This window comes from Sylvia atricapilla, chromosome 1 (genome assembly GCF_009819655.1).
Source record: "Sylvia atricapilla isolate bSylAtr1 chromosome 1, bSylAtr1.pri, whole genome shotgun sequence".
Classification (NCBI taxonomy): Eukaryota; Metazoa; Chordata; class Aves; order Passeriformes; family Sylviidae; genus Sylvia; species Sylvia atricapilla.
The window spans coordinates 38,725,972-38,743,870 of record NC_089140.1 but is presented as its reverse complement, the minus strand read 5'-3'; positions in this window follow the sequence as shown (position 1 = coordinate 38,743,870).

Below are 17,899 nucleotides of genomic sequence, written 5' to 3'. Positions count from 1 at the left end.
TTGATGCTGCTCAGAGCACCTCTTGCCCCATCCCCATGCCAGGGGATCTCTACCAGGTGCCTGTTGTTTCTCACCCTTAAATAATTGATCTGGAGGTATTCAGAAAGAGAACCCTTCTTTAGATGAGCCAACCGCAAGACCTGCATGCTGACATCAGTTTTCCTGACATAGTGGTTTTAGAAAAGTGAGCTCATGCAACTGCAGCTGAAGTCAGTGACTGCTGCAGGTGCTCAACTGTCTCACCCCCTATCCTTTTTCCCACACTTGCCTCTGTGAGGTGCTCTGAGAGTTCAGTCTGATGGAAAGAGAAGAGAACTGGAAAGCTCCAAACACACTGTGGCTTCCATATCTCCTGTCCTGCTGCATTCCTGCGTCTGGAATGGTGTTTGTCCTGTGTGTGACGAGGAGATTGTGCTGTACCTGTCTCTGTCTGGGCACTGGGACATGGTCTGTCCTTGGGCATCCCTTCAGAGAGATGTGGTTACTCATGTGGATAGAGTGGCAATACCACTCCTTTAAATGGTTACGTGGGAGAGTTTGATTGTCTCATACATGTAAACCATTGTATTTAGATATAAAACATCTCTTTTTCTTATAGCAAAAGTATTCCATGCACGCTTTGTTTGTTCCCACAAAAGGGCCAGAGTTCAATTTTGTGTAAAATATCTGGTGATCAGACAGTGTTTGTTTTGTCTTTTTTAACTCATAACAAAAGAAGACTGCAAGGAAATTAAAAAAAAAACAAAAACAAAAAACAAAAACCAAAACACCCTAACACTACTATTAAACTTTATTGCTAATAACTCTATGCATAATAATCAGTATTTTGTCCTTCTGATTGTGTTTTTCCATCATTCAATTTTCAATGAGCCTAGGTCAGACTATGCAGTCCTTATTACTGAACATGCATAACGTTGTCTTCTAAATTCCCTGTAACTATTCAAACAGCAGCTCGAAAAGACACATTATCTATCACTGCAAAGTCTTAAAACAAAACAAAAGGCACCATATTGCCACTTTAGGGACACATTTGTTGCCTGCTGTTGCTATTATATATGTCATTTCAGTCCTGCAGTTAGCCATAAACTACATCTTTTCTTTTTCCAGAGAGAAATAAGAGATGCCTGAAGGGAAGCAAGAATGGAAAGCATCCTTAAAATGACTGATTTACAATTGGTAAGGAGATATAATATGAAAATTATAGCTTTCTGAGTATGTCACATGCCAAGCTTGCACAATGCTCTTGCTTTGAAAGCTGCCCCACAGGCCAGTGTGATGGCTCAGAGGACAGCACAGCACATGTGGGAGAGACCCCAGGTCATGGTCCCAGGACAGGCATCCACCTCTCGGGGGATGAGCTCATGGGACACCTCTACTGCAGAGACTGCTGCAGACAACCCCCTGCACAAAAAAGAGTATGCAGCAATCTACCTTTCTACAGCACGTCTGAGGGTGGAATGGAAACAATAATGAAGGCCCAAAAAAACATCAAATAAGAGGAAAAGCAAAAGGCCCCTGTGATTCAAACCAGAGGCTGTTTCAGGAAGTAAGCAGCCTCTTTGCATAAAATCCTTCCCAAGTTCTAGTGAATAAATGAAAACCAACACATGTTTTTATGTGACTGTGAGAAGCAAACATACAGAATGTTATTTTTAGGCTCTCAGGATTTAGGAGCCTGATGTGAGTTAATCTGCTTTAGCTCCTGTGCAGCTTGGTCTCTAACTTAGGATGTTAAATAGGATCTGTTGCTGCAGCCTCTACATTGCAGGGTGGTGTTCTAGAGCACTTACCTTCACTTTATCTGCAAGGTGTAAGAGAAATACGGGCATTTTGGGGTGTAGGAGATGCGTGGCCGCTCTTTGCCTTTTTACACTCTAAGCCAATAATGACTAGGAGAAGCACTGATTCATTTTGCATTTTAAGCGAAAGCATGCCCATTGTGTAATCTTGAGGAGAATTTGGCCCATTCCCAGAGTAGCTATGGTGCCTGGCTCAAACACCTTCAGCAAAGTAGAGATGGATACATTAAGTCTATATCTGAAGCTTACTCAGTTTATTTCATAGTTTAGTATTTCATAAAAATCCTGCTGCTTCCTACAAGCATAAACAATGCAGGATTGTGTTGGACCATCACATCTATTATTTACTAAAGTTCTTATCCTCTGTAATTTAAAAAACTCCTCCTCAACACCGTTTGTATTTTTGCTGTCTGGATTTTACTGTATCATGGGATTCCATATTTTCCTTTCATCCTTTGTGAAAGCACTTCACTTTGTTTTCTGTTTGTTCCCTGATAATTTCATTCCACACCTGCCTATCAGAAACAGAAATGATTCTTTGGCAGTGTTGCTCTCCAGTCACTCAGGACTGCAAAACCTTTACTATAACTTTCATGCTCACCTTTAGGATTAGCTACTTTGAATAAAGCAGAATCAGCTACATCTTTATTCATTCCAGATTTACAATGGTTTGCAAATAATTTATGTATAGTACAGATCTCACATGTAGCCTTCTTCCACTGGGCATTTGTAATTTATTCCTGGTATTTTTTAGATATTAATATTTTATTTGACATTAATCCATGAGAGGATCTTGCCTCTTACCCAGTAATAAACTCCAGTACTCCAAATATATAGAGATTTTCTTTATTTAAAAATCTGTTATTCAACTGGGAATTCTTGAAGTATGGAGCTAGTTGCACCAGTGTCTTCGAGAAGCAAATTTGGTTTATTATAGCTATAAGTGAGCTACTCCACAGAGCTTTACTAATAAGTTGCACAGTGATTATCACTCTGGTGTTCTTATTTCCCCATCACATGCTGGGATGGTTGTTTAAAAGTCTTGTGAACTTGTTTTGAAAAACGATCCTTGATGCAGTAACCCGAGAATATAAAACAGGGTGACATTACAGTTTGTGTGCCTCCTGCTTTAATTTGTATTTAATAACCTAGTTTTTGTTAAGTATATTAAATTTAGTTGACTTTTAAAAGATCACCCACTGAGTTTTATGCACATGCAAATTGTATGGCTGTTTGCTATAGAATTAAACCCTCAATTATAATGACAATAAAGATGTAGTTATAGTTTTAATAATCAATTATCGAATAAGTATCTTGATTAGTACTTGAGATTAAGTTACTGATTAGATACTCCCTTATATGGGAGCTTTGGGAACTGGTTTCCTTAAGTTGATCCTCAAACCCAAAGAAAGAATACAGAATGGATGCAGATTTTTACCCTAAAAAAACAGGTAAAGGAATTTGCTCTGATATTTGCAATTTTTGTCACAAAAGAAAATTGCAGATCTATGTCCTGCACAGATTCCTACCTCTGTCAATGATAATTTAATCTGCACCTGGTAGTCGACTCTAAATGGGGATTCAGTGTTACTTTCTGAACTGTTCGTGAGTAGTTCTATTTTTTGAGACAAATATCTTCAATTTCTCCATGGGCAAAGTGGAAATAACAGACAGGTACTACCTACAGATACTCTAAAAAATGCTGGAAGGCATGAAATTTGGAAGAGATAAACACAAAATACCACTGGGCTGAGACATAACCGTGATTGAACAAAAAAGCTTAGGGGATAGGAAATCAAAATAGTTAACCTTTTTTTTTTTTTTTTTTTTTTTTTTTTTTTTTTTTTTTTGCCTTATTGTTAATTGGCTGGTGATCTTGGGTAGTTTCAGGTAGGAATTGCATATGAGACCTTCTTAATAAGGTGTTAAACTGCATACCTCAGTGCTCTGTACTCTTCTCATCCTGTATCTAAGCCTATAGCACGTTTTAGTGAAGTTCTTGAAAGTGAAGTTTGTTCACCATTTGACATTTTGAGCTAGTTTATTTTCAGTACGTTGTCAGAATTAAGCCTCCAATGTTTTCTCATTTTTGTGTGCTGTTCAGAGCATCAATGTTTGCCTTGTTGTTTTGCCTCTAGGAAGATTGCCTTGTCTACTAATTTGAATGTTTTAGCCTTTTAATCTACATGGATTTTAATGAAAACTCTTTTGACTGTTAGTTCACAGATTTTTCTTGCATTTAAAAGAGCCTGAGGTTTTTTCCATTGAAGTAATTTTCCTAATATGGTGAGAAAATGCCAGCATCTAGAAGTAGTGACTTTAAAGGAATGAATTACTATTTGAATGAAAATAAGTCAGAATACTAATTCTGATTTTACAGAACTTTTTTAAACAGCAGTGCAAAACCCCAGAAAATCTAAGAAGTCACATCAAATCTTAGACTATAGACTATATAGAAATCAAGAATACATATAGAGATTTCAGATTCATGGAGAGAGCAGTAATTTAGAGGGCAAAACCTAGCATCAGGATTTGGGAGAGCAATGGTTTGGAAGTGGGGAGATGGAGTTACTGATTTGGGAGAGCAACAGCAGGAAGCAGCAAACAAGCGCTTCTTGTAGGTTCCTCTCATTTTAAAAATGTCACATCTGGCAAAGAGAACTTGCCTTGCCTCTATTCTGGAGTCTTCAGTTTAACAGGTCCTTCCAGACCTTGCGCATCTTGGCACGTATTTTAAATTATACTATCCAAAAAGGTCCCTAAAAGTCTTTCTTTCTCACCAGTAGTAGTCTGTTAGCCTTCTCTGAATATAATAGTGTATGCAACACTTTCTTGAGAAAATAATAGGTTAAAAAATATTGGAAATGGACAGTGTCTACTTCCCAGAAAGGCATGGACTTAAGTCATTCAAGCATTTGAATCTCTGCAAGAAAAACCTCACAGATCTTAAGGTATTCCCAAAGGACTGACTCATGGTTCCTCTTCACCTCCTGATAGCACTTAGCAAGAATCATGTTTTCCAAAGCCTTCTGACCTGCCCATGGCTCTCTGTTTTACTGAAAGTTCTTGCCAGTATGCAGGACATATGCAAGTGAACAGGGACATCACTGATTACTGTAGCTTCACTTCAGGTTTCACAGATGCTGATATCCTGGAAATTCTGCCCCACTGCTGACTCAGACTTGTCCAGACACAGGAAATTTGTCCTACTTTACTACAAAAACTTCTGTCTCAAAGCTTAAGGATATCCTGAATATTCGTAAAAAATGGGTGCTAAGGTGAAAATGTTTTTATGGAGATCCACAATTACCATCAGCCTGTGGGGATAATTGAGCCTATGGGCAGAGAAAGGTCCATTCTAGAGAACTCCCCACTTCTTTTGTGTGACTGAGAGACATAACAAATAGTGCCAGAAGTTTCTGGCATTTTTTATAATTTCCATCTCCTTTTGTCACTATGATTGCTATGAAGCAATAAATGTTTCCAAATGCTACAGAGAAGGGGAAAACTAAAGATTTTCTGACCTAAAGAATGGGCAGAAAGAGAACAAAAGAGGAAAAGGCAAAATCCTAATAATTCAGAACACAAAGTTTCAGTTTTAAATAAGCCACCTGCTTTACCTAAGAAGGCAAAGCATTCCTGTTGAAGTTTTCAGTATTGAGAACAAACACATCATTTTGATTTGCAGGAAAGAGGATGCAAACATAAAATTTGGAGTAGAACTGTGTCAATTCTGAATAATCATGGCTTAGAGGAAATGATAGTTCTGTAATATAGACTTACTGTGCAACAGAAAGTGTGGTGTTTTTTTTCTTGTGATTGTACTTAAGATTGAGGCTACATTGCGCTTTTATTGAAATAACTGAGTGTAATGATATAAGAAATATATCCCCCAGAGTCTACACCCTGGAACACAGAGTGGGTGAAATCTATTATGCATCTACTTTCTTCCAGAGCAGACTGTACATCTTTGTTGTTTCAGCAGCATCAAATATGTATAGCAGATGCCATCTCCTGGCAATATCATTTTTAGAAAGTTGTACTAATCTTACACAGCTTACATGCAGAACTGATTTCTAACTATTTTTGAAATACGTTTAATGTGAAAGAAAGCTGTTGTGTCCTTGGAGTTCCACAGAAAGCAGTAACAGTTCAGGGACATTAGTTAAATGTCCTGATTTTCATTTGTCAGTTCCTAAGAGTCTTGTAGGAAAGAAGTCTGTTAAAAGTTGAAACACATATAATACATACTTAAAATATTTTAGAATTCTTAAAATAACAGTTTACAGGTAGGGCTTGCTTTTTTTTTTTTTTTCTTGGACTGCTTGGTACAGGTGGGAGGAACAAGATTTGGGATTCAAGAGACAGTTTGTAAACTTACCTTCAAATTCTTGTCAAATTTTATACAGAAGAAACAGGAATCAAAGATTCCAATGATTTACAAGAGACACGTGTCTTGACTAGCAGAGAAATCTACTGGACTACCACGAAAAAAAACAAAACCAGAATTCAAGTGGATGAAATGCAAACCAGCCTGATTTGACTTGGACGTATTTAGAATATTTTATTGCATTTCATGAATAATTATTGAATTTTAGAAGCATCTCTAAGTGGCAAACAAGTATGATAAGGCCACACAACAAGCTGATGGAAATGAGGTTCTGGCATGCAGTGATCTGCTTTATTACACCAACAGATTGCCTGGCGCTCAGCAGAGCATCTCCATGGGGTCTGTGGCCCTGCTGCTTTCACAAAGCTGAAGCAAAAACAATAGTGGTGAATCTTACAGCTAACTGTAATCTGTGTTCCTTTTGTATTTCCAAGTCCTTTTGGATTTACTGATGTTTAAGTAAGGAACTAAGAGTAGGTGTCTCTTTGCTCTCTGTCTCAAAATAGTATGTTTGTACCATGCCGTGTTTTGTGATTTCTAATACAGACAGATTCACACAAGACACCAAACTGGTAGAAGTGAGGAGGTCAGAAATAGGCTGCAAAGTGGTCTAAAGATGTCAGGGCCACTAGGGCTTGAGGAAAAAAAGGAAATGGCAGAAAAAAGCTGACATTTTGCACCAGATCAACATTACTACAGTTTAGACAAGGAGAAAAAAGCCACACATGTTTTAGGACAGTGAGTTTAACCTTGCTGAAGCTTCTCCTGTGTATTTAATGCAACACATTGCCATTGTTTCTTCTATTAAAGGATAAGAAAGTAGGCGATTAAAAAATGTTGATGCTCAAAGAGTATCCTCCATCCTTTGCAGCCAATGAATTCCATGGCCTAGAAAATGAGCATTTTGCAATTGTCAGGCGTGGAAGTTGCACTCAAATACTGAAGCAGTAGTGGTTAAAGGACTACCTTTAATTACACCCAGGAGTAGGGTGCCTTTCTTGATGGCAAAACTGGATGGGAAAACAAAAAACCTCTGACAGCTGGGCACTCCTACCCCTCCGTGTGCTTTGTTACAGGGCAGCATAAAACCCTGGTGATCCATACTTGAGGCAGGCTGAGTGCGTCCCTTGGAGAATTGTAGTAACAATTGCAACTGGCCCAAATCACAGCATGAAAATGCTTGGGGGTCCTTGGAGCAGACCCATCCATTTGGAATATCATATTCATGTAGAGTAAATATATCTGTGAGGTACTTCTGGACCCAGGCAGTCGTGTGCATTCATGTTTATGGCAAGCAGAAAAAGCGTCTCGACTGAGACGTGAATCTGTCTGTATTAGCGTCTCGACAAGCTGGAATTGCTTGTACTACATTTTAGTAATAAAGCCAACCAAGTGCTGCTTACCAAAATCATACCTTTGGCAGTGGTTTTAGAAGTTCTCAAAAATTCGGACTTTTTTTTTTTTTTTTTTTTTTTTTTTTTTTTTTTTTTTTTGGTAGGGCTTTCTTTTTATATCATTCTGCTCAGACATTTTTTGGCAATGTTTTGCTGATGTAGCTGTGTAGGGAGCAGCCTCTCAGTCAGGGGCTGGTTTTGCCACTGTCGCCTATCTAGGAGCTGAGAGCCCGTCTCTCTGGAACATCCCAGCTTAGCTGAGCGCTTCCCACCTCTCACAGAGCTTGTGATCTTGGCCGGGCAGAGACTGTTTCCATAGCCCTAATTGCTCCCTTTGCAAGGCTCCTTGTTACAAGTGTTTTTGCGCTTACTGAGGCATGTGAATCAAACTTGTCTGTGTTTGCTTCAGCCCCGTAAACAGTGCTTGTTACAATATGGGCTGTTTGCCTGATTATTCAGAAGTCTAATCATTGTAGGCTTCATTCTAGCAGCACTCACACTGAGCTTGTTTTGCAAAGCCCTCTCACGACTTCCATTATTGTTTTAGTACTATGCAATTCTTTCACATCATACTGTTTTCAGAAAAGGAGTTGGGGGGCGGGGGGGAGCAGGAAAAGCTGACACCACAGAAACAGCTTCTTTGCACAGTACAGTACTGTTTTCCAAGTCATACCCAGAGCTACTACTACTTATTTTGCTCTATGGGAAAAAGGACTCTTTCCCTTTGGTAATTCTCATCTGCCTGGTCCTAAGCCTCATTATAACCTCTTTTTCCCTGCTTAAGTAATTATTCCCTGGCTCTTCATTCCAAAAGTAGAATCAAATAATAAAACGTTGAAATTGCTGTCATTGATGTAGGGAAAATATCAACCAGCCATGTTTTCCTCCTGGAGGTTTTAACTTGAAAAACTGGAGCGTAACTGTTGTCATTGTCTGAAACTTCTGTAGCGGCTGGTAATTTACATTAATTAAGTATGCAAATAGATGACATAAACAACAAATTGGCCTCAGCTTTAACAGTTTTCCTCCCACATTTTGAGACAAGCAAAGTGGTATAATGGTGTGGAAGGGATCTAATTCATCCTAATTCTTATCTTCCTCTGGGAGCAGAAGGAATCCAGCTGGGCTGCTGCTGGTGGTGCTAGTAATTTTGACACATGGAAGATTTTGGTTTTAATGTAATTTCAGATGAAGACTGCTTGACTTTTTTTTTTTTTTTTTTTTTTTTTTTTTTTTTTTTTTTTTTAGCAACATTTACAACAAAACAAAATGTGATGATAATTAGGGTATTGCTGGTCAATCACATTACCTTAAACATGCAGAACTCCTGTTTTGTTAGTGGAAACAGAACTTTATCATTTTTAGGAGGCATCAAAGTAGTGCAAATTATTTCTAGATTGTGTTCAAGAATTTTGGTTTCAGTTTTTACTGCTCTGAAAGGACTGCCTTGTTGGAGCTCTGAAAATTAGTACTTAAGGTTATTGATCCGTTTTCTCTCTGGCTGTTGTAGAGAATGTGTGTCAGAAAAAAATTTATAACAACAATACTCATTTATCTTTAGATATACTCTTCTTTTACAGCTAAACAAAATGAATAAAGAACGTATTCATATTCAGATATCAATGTGCATTCACCAGAGTTCCCCTATAGATCACTCCTTCCTTTTTGTTTGATCCATTTTTCCCTCCCAGAAGGAGGGATGCCACAACCTGCCTCAGCCCCAGAGGAAGTCCTGGCTTACTTCCCCAGCTGCCCCATATTGTCCCACAGGCCATTTGTTCTGGTCTCACGCGTTGCTCATCTTTCAGTCATGTCATGCATGCTGTTTGCTAATTGCATGGTGGTTAACTAATCTGGGTCTCTCACTCATTTGGGGTGGGGGGGCCACTTCTGCTCCGCTCACAGACCTCTGCAACATCCCTGGCAGTGTAACACTGGGTAAAAGACTGAGCTGTGTTTCATCAGAAGCTGAGCTTTTTTGACTAATGCATTTTCTTTGCAGATCTATTTCTACCACTGACCACTGCTCTTGTCTTCATACCCATACACTTTTGCTGCATATAAATAAATGGTTGTAGAGCAGAATCATGCACTGGTGCACCCTCATCTGCAGATCACTGAAAGTTTTATGTATTTGAAGTGGGATTTGCTTATTTTGACTGACAGCGTCATTCATGTGGTTTTGTATTGCCTCTTCTAAGTGGAAGCGAGACACAAGTGCAAATTCTACATTCTGAGGTAAGAATACTCCTCTGTGCTTTGCCAGTACCTTTGTTCATCGAGGCACCAGCAGAAGCCAGTAGAAAGCAAACCCAGATAAAAGCATATTCATTAGTTAAATGGTGTTATAGTTCTCAGGTGTTAGCTTGGCTCCGTTCACAGCCTTTTAACTTCAAATATAAGACAGAAAAGTCTCTTATTTAATAGAGAATGAAAACCAAAAACAAACACAGCTGTATTCCATCGTCTTTATTTGACTAAATTCTTTACTATTGCAAATATCCTAAGCCTTTTATCATTAAACTTTTTTATTTTGGAGGCTGATAATTTTCCTTACATAGCTTTCTGCTCAACAAAAACATAATAGAATCGTTTGATCCCATATGCTTTCAGAACAAAATAAGGACTTCTCCAATAATAATTCAAGATTTTTCTTCAGAGTTTTCAGGTTTCAAGATGTGAAGACAAATGCAAGTAAGTTATTTTAACACTGCTTTGGTTTTGTGTAACTTTTGTAAGTCACACATGAGCTTTAGAGAATCCAGCAATCCTGACACAGATTAAGGTTTTTAAAGATCAGCCCTAGAAAATTTCTCTGTGACCATTGCACAAAAAGAAAGTATTTTTAAATAATCAGCTATGTTATAGTATCATGTCAAAACCACAGACAGGGTGAATTTGCTATGATTGCACTGCAGCAAGAACTACTGGAAGAGTCAGGCAGCAGCCTGGATTTCAAGAAATTAAATTTAAGCAGAGTGTCATACTCACATTTTCTTGCCCTAATCTGGGCCTGTTTGAAGTGATGACATCTGGAGAGAAAGGCCTTGACTTCTGATACTGAAGAAAAATCAGTGAAGTGCAGACTCAAGTGATAGGGCAGGCACGAGCTTCTTCAGAGAGGAAAGAGCCAAGGAGTGCCTGAATTTGGGACAGGCAATTCCTAAGGCTTGGAGGGTTATCTGTTTGTGATTGTCTGGTAGTGTATAAGGGAAGCTAAGCACTGTGAAAGATGGAAGGAACATGGCCATGGACTATTCCTTTGGTTAGTTTAGGAAAATAGCTGTGCATGAAACAAAAAGGTTCTATACATACAGAGATGCCATTTCTGTTTAACCTCAGACTCCCACTGCCTGGCTCTTAGTTAATTGTCTCGTGGTCTATTTGGATCATCTCTCTAGGCAGTGTCCATGGGGAGCACTGCTGGAACATACGTTATTTTTTTGTACAGAAGGTACTGAAATACAAGTCTTGATCCAAAGTGACCTGGCCCAAATCGTACCTCTTCCAAATTCTGCGTGGTGGTGACCACAAGGCTTTGAATCATCTGGTTCTCCTAAGGGAAACTGCCTCTGTGCCCGGTGAACCACAATGACCTCCTAATAAGCAATGCAGTAGAAAACTCAGTGTTGAACTGTACCATGCATACTGGCCTTCCAGGCTTTACACCAGGCCAAGCCAGCTTTAAAAAATAATAGACTGTGGTTTTAAAAAAAGAATTGGAATGCATGTACATTGACAGTCATTTTCACAGGAAATATTACATCTCAGTATTAAAAAAAAAAAAAAACAAAAAACAAAAACCAAACAAACAAAAAAAAAAAAAACACCAGAAAAAAATTCTTTAAAGAGATTCTCTCCTTTAACCCTTCTTGTGCTTTAACTCCTTGTGAAATTTTTAAGATTGCAGTGGAGTGTCTGAAGTCTTTGGTGAGCTGTAATGAAATCTTTATGCTGAGGTAACTTTTTTCCTTAATAGCATGGTGGGAGAGAATCCATTACATTTTAAATCTGTCTTTGTCTCTGTGGAGACATTTATTTTAAAGTAACATTTTAATCATGGCTTCAGCCTGCAGGGAAAAAGAAGATACCCAAAGCTGAATAATGCACGTCCAACTACCAAAGGGGATGCTCTATTAACTCTGATTTACATATGACTGATTGTTTAAATTTGTAAAATCACCATTTAGATGGCATTTTGGAAAGGTGAAGACCTGGTTTAGGGCAACCATAATTCAAGGAGTAAATGAACATAGTTTAATAAACATTATTTGAAAGCATAAATTGTCAAAATAAGACTGACCCCTCCACAATCACTTTTATAATAAATCAGCTTCCAGGGTCCTTTTCCTACCACTTGGGCTTAGAAATTATTTGCCTGGGTGTTCTTTACTGCGCCTATTTTTATGGACGCTTGGCAATTTTAGGGTCAGAACTAACATATATCAGCAGAGAATGTGAATTTAACAAACATCATTACAGGCACCCATTTCTCATACCCATTTTATTTCCAGAATTAAATAGTTCTGCTCAGTTCAGTTGGGCCACTTGTGTTCAGTTAATGGGTCTATGAAGAGTCCTCCTCGGTTTATTTTTCAGCTGTCTCTCCTAGCTTTTCGGGGCTGTGTTCATATGGGGAGACATTTTGCCATTCTGGCAGAGTTTGTGCATCACTAGTGGGGTGTGCTGTAGCTGGGGAACTCCTGGTTAAAGGTTTCCCACCCCCTGGCCTGGCGCTGCCTTCAGCCACAGCCCCTCAGCTCCCAGCCCTGGCCTGCCCACTGCTGCCTTTGAGAGTAATTGTGCCATCCAGTGCCACTTGGGCTGGGCAGAGGCACAAACAGCGCCACAGACACACATAACCTAATATCTTATTCAGAATGCTTGCACAGTAATCTCAATGAGAATACTTTCAGGATTGTTTTTTACGAGCTAGAAGCAGTGAACACTGTTATAAATGCTAACATATAACACTCTGAGAGGAATAATTGCAGCACATAGTTACTTATGTTAATACTATCACATTATCTTGTGATAGCTGTGCAATTAAATGAGTCACCACTACGCCAAAATCTCATTTGTCTCCTAGCACTCCACAAATATGCTGCATTCACTGTCTGTGATTCGGTCTGATAGCTTTTTAGTGACTGCATTCTCTTTGTGTTTGGAAAACAACAGAGCTGTGGAGCCTTTGAAAAGATGGAGCATACTCTTTGAAATTTAGTAATAGAGGGATATTAATCTAATGAGTGGTTTTCCCAAAATGTATTTAAGAAGATACTTTTCTGAGTGATATTTACACAGCAATGTCTGAACCTTAAAAGAATGTTATAAGAACAAAACCAGTGTTGTGACACAACACTCTGCTTCTTATTTACCCTCCGCTCTGACTCCAGCCTGTACTCCATATTCCACTATAGCAAATCCCATTAAGCACTGTTTTAATTTTCAGATATTTCCAATAATATATGCAGAACTTTTGAGCTGAGCGATACTGGAACACCCCAAAAGTGAGCTAAAATTCCACCTGGAGAGTGGTCAGCTCTTGCTTTCTGGTAGGAAAAAGAACCTAGCAAACAGATAGGAAATAGCTCATTGGTGTTTGGGGGAGAACATTTTAGACAATAAATGTGATTTGTCCCTTTCATATAACTGTGATGTAGATTTTTGCTGAAGAAATTATATCGTGAATGGGGAAGAAAACGGATAGAAAAGCATTCCTCTTCCAGCACAGAGTCTCTTCTGTTTCTTCTCCTTATTAAAATCTGCAGTCTGATTTTTGTGTACTTGAAGACTCCTCTCTGGTCTGGAAATGCAATTAGGTCTAGGTGGGTAGAAATTACTCAGCTTCCACCAAAATCATTGTGGAACTAGGTTTTGCCTCAATGCAAGCAAGAGCTAAGCACAGGCACAACAGCTCCTCTCCTGGTTGCTGCAGCAGCTCAGAAACAAACTGAGGAAAAACAAAGAAAAACAGAGTTAAGCAGTGCTTGAGAAAATGTTCCCTGTGGCCTCAGGACACCGCTCTGTTATGGTCAGATGCTGTTAAGGTTTAAGAAAACAGAAATCGGGAGTGGTACATTTATACCCCAGAGTTTAATTGTGACCTTTTGTATTTAGGCAATATCTTTTACCAGCCCAGGCATTAAATATAGTACAGAGAGACACTCCTCAATGTGACATCAAGTATCGTTCTTCCCCTGAAGAAACAAATGTGAATGATGAAAGCAGGAATGTGGAAATAAAAGTGTTACTTCCACACTTATAATGCCAGCTAGCACTTGTTACCAAACTTGTGAAAATAACACGATTTACTGTAATAGTTTACACTTGACTAGTGAGGTATAAAATATCTTTATCTTATAGCCATATAAACCATGGTTAAATTAGGCTGAAGAGACACACAGAGCAGTGCCCACAAAAGGACTAGGAGTACAAAAGCATTACAAATACAAGAAGCAGAACATCCTGTTCAAAATATATGTCGAATGGAAAGGAAAGGAATGAAACTAAAAAGAGGATGATGCAGGTCACCTCTTGGGTAATTCTTAACCTGAAAGAGAAGCTGATTTAGGCTGAGGCTATACAAACCCCTTACTTCCCTGCAGCATTTTGACTGACAGTAAAACAGGGACTCTAAATGTGAGAATGGTAAGAGATAATGTGATTTGTCTGATCACTCAGATTTTCACCAAAACAACAAAAGCTTAGATTTAAGTGCTATCATTGTATTTGTATGCTCTCACCTATCCAATTATTTACATTGAATACCAGAAATTTTCAAGGCTTGTTTTGCTTTATTTTTACATCAGGATTACTCAGAAATCTGAGGCAAGAATATTCTCTATTCTTGTGTTTGAGGGAGATAGGGATATCAAACTTTCCTTTCCAGGTATGGGATTAGTGATTCAAAAAGAAAAGGAACAAACCAAACAGCTGAAAACAGCCTGAGCTGAAAAAACACCTCAACTGCTTTACAGTTTTCCCATTTCCCTGGTGTGATAAACCTTACACTCTTAAAAGATCTGTCTTTTAAATGGAAAATCAAATGGAAAACCTCAGTGCTTTGGGTTTTTTTATACGTCATGAAATATTGAACAAAAAAGAGGTCATAAGCCATTCTGTTGACTTTATAGGTCTCATGAGACTTTTTCAGGCTCTCTTCTTGTTTGCTGCTGTACATCTGGAGCGAGAGTCATGCAGAGACAAGATGGCAGGTGTAAGTTGCTCTTGGAGATGTAATACATTTTCCTACACAGCACGCAAGACAAACACTTCCTTTCCTGTTTCCACCAAAATGATAAAAAAAAAAAACAAACCTTTAGGCCACTCTCTTGCCCCCCAAAACCAAATTATTTTTTTCCAGAAATTCCAGCATGGCATGGATTTCCTCCTGTAAACTGAGATATGGAGCTTCCTTATGTTGGATATAAAAATAATAATAAATTAGTTACTACCACAGGAAAAAAAAAAGGTTTCACATATTCTCCTAAAATAATTCTTAATGCTGTAATTGAGCATCTAAAGAAAGACTAAGCTATGGGAAAAATGAATGTAAGTCAAACCTAGTGTGCACTAAAATTAAAACCGTCTATGTTTATAGCAACAGCAACCAAATTACTCAGGAAACGTGGCCACAGTGAGCTTGTGAGAGGCAGAGGAAAGTTATAATCCTTTATGAGGTGAGGGCGGCTCACAGGGCCCTGGCCAGCCCCGGCTCTTCCCAAATCGTGCCACCGGGTGCCGCTGCAGGAGAGAAAAAAGAAATGTTTTCCCGGCCCTTGGCCAAGGACGAGAAACAGTAATTTTCATGATTCCGCAGCCGCGCCTGGCTGAAATAGTGTTTCTGCTCCCAGTACACATGCAGCCTTCTTGTATTAAACTTCTATATCAAGAGTTATTAATTTTGCTGCTCTTGAAAGGTACTGAAGAGCAAATTGGGAGAGAAAATAATGTCATAAAATCTGTGTGTGGCTCACATTCAGCAGAAGGGCAATGCAAGGGTTGATGGACTGAAATTATTTCATTTTGCTTAGAAAACCCTCAAGACTTCACTACGCAATTCTGTCCGAGAGAAATCTCTGTGCTCAGTTCTGATTTGCCATTCTTTTAATTTGTTTTCAAAAGAAACCTCTCTAAGTCTCAGCTGTCGGCACTGCTGATCCTCCTAAAATTTTTACACTTTTGCAAATATTCACCAAATAGTTTTCAGCTAAAATCCAGGAGGGGAGCTCACCAGTCTTAGCAGAGTGGACCTTCTCAGTAGCATTCAGGCCAGCTGCACAGAGATTCACTCACTCTGTGCTGTCTTACCTGAGGTCTGATTGATTCTCACTTCATTGACAAGTTGGTCAAATTCCCCAAGAAACAAAGCATGATTCTGGCAGAAACTAAAAATGTACAGATGTTATTAGGAATTGTAATTAAGAAGGAATTCCTGCGTTATGAGGATTTGCCTAGGAACCAAAAGGCAGTATCAAAGCATATGTCTCTGCTGTATACTATTAGACTACTATGTATTATTGAAATATGCAAATCATGGCTATTAAAGAGAAATTCAAAGAAGCAGCCAAAGGAGTAGAAAGTTTGCAGGTGGTGTGCCGATTGTTTAAAGATGCTGTACCAGAGACTAACAGCAAACATTTACTGCTTATCAAAAAAGACATTAAAAGGACCACACACACACAGAAAGCTGGCATGACAAAACAGAAATATGAAAGTAGTTGTTAGAAGTAACAGTCAATCTTCAAAAAGTGGAAATTGTGTTGAAATGAGGAAAACAGAAAAGAACATAAACTCTTATACTTTTAATATGAAGCCTTTATAAAGTGGGCCAAAAATATCTTGAGGAATAACTTGTGATAAGCACAAGGGTGAATAATAAAACTTGCTCTAAACACATCAGAAGCATGAATTGTGCCAGACAGTTTATAGGCATTCTATAATGTTTGAGCTATAAAAAAAGTACTTAAAGGAGATAAGCCCAGAGCTGAAATGTTAAATGAATTTTTCACATTAATGTTCGCCATGGACAAGCTTAGGCTGGTTTCAACAGCAAAACCTTTTTGGGGCCCAAGTCAAAGAAATTATCTCAATTTGAAGTGTCAGAGAAGAAATTTTAGATTAGACAGAACCAAATGGTAACAAATCAAGTAGATTATATCAGGTTTTCAAAACACTTCTAAAGGAAGTCTGATATATGTGACAAATTATTAATGCGATATAACTCAACATGTAGATTGGCCTCTTTTCCAAAGGAATGGAATGTGGCAAATGTGATGTTCATTTTGTTCTTAAATTCAGTGGGACCTCAGGAATTACAGTCCTATAAGCTTGATCTCCTGTTTCAAGCTGATATAACTTTTTCAGAAGAAAGGTATAAGGGACAAATGATTAGAGTTCATTGAACAATTCATCATGCAAGGGAATGGGAATTATTTGGATGACGCATTATGAATGATACATCATAGACGGATTTCCTAAACCTGTGAGGAAAGATCCTTCATTAAAGCATGCTGAAGAAAGCAAGCATAGGTTGCTTTCTTGATAAAGTAGGTTTTCTCAGGTGTCCATATGCAATAGAAAGAAAATCTTCAGAAATCAGGATAGGGAATGAATGGGTAGCTTTCCATTTTCACAGTTGCAGGTGTTTACTCACAGACATTCTCCAATGTTTGATGCTCACTCCTGGGCTACTTTATATGTTGAATGTTTTAGAAATGAAGTAAAAGGTGAAGTAATAAGATCAGCAGATGATGCAAACCAAGAGCAACTTGAGATACAGGATGGCTCCTCAAGACAGAGCAATTTGGCAATAAATGATGGAAGAAATTCAGTGTTAAATAGAGAATAATACCCATGGGGAGAAAAAAAGCCTCCTTATATTTATGCAAGTGTGGCTTTAAATACATTATAACAACTACACAAGGAGATGTCTGAGTTCTTCAGGAGATACTGTATGCAAATGTCAAATTAATATTCAGTAATGGCAAACAAACAAAACCCCAAAGTATTAGCAGAAGGAAATGGTGAACAAAACAGAAATCAGGATGCAACTATAAGCATGATACAATTCACAGGTCCAGAGTTATAAATCTGACCCATGTTTTGAAGACTGTGCATTGTTTTTTTTGGGCTTATTTAAAAAAAATTGTAGAACTAAAAAATATGGTAATGAGAGCAATAAGTGAGACCAAAGATAAGGTGTGGCTACCACAAAAGATGGAACTTAATAGAGAAAGCATACTTTAACTTGGATGAGAAACATCTACTTGGAAAATGAAATAACAGAGGTTATGAAATCACTAGTGGCATGG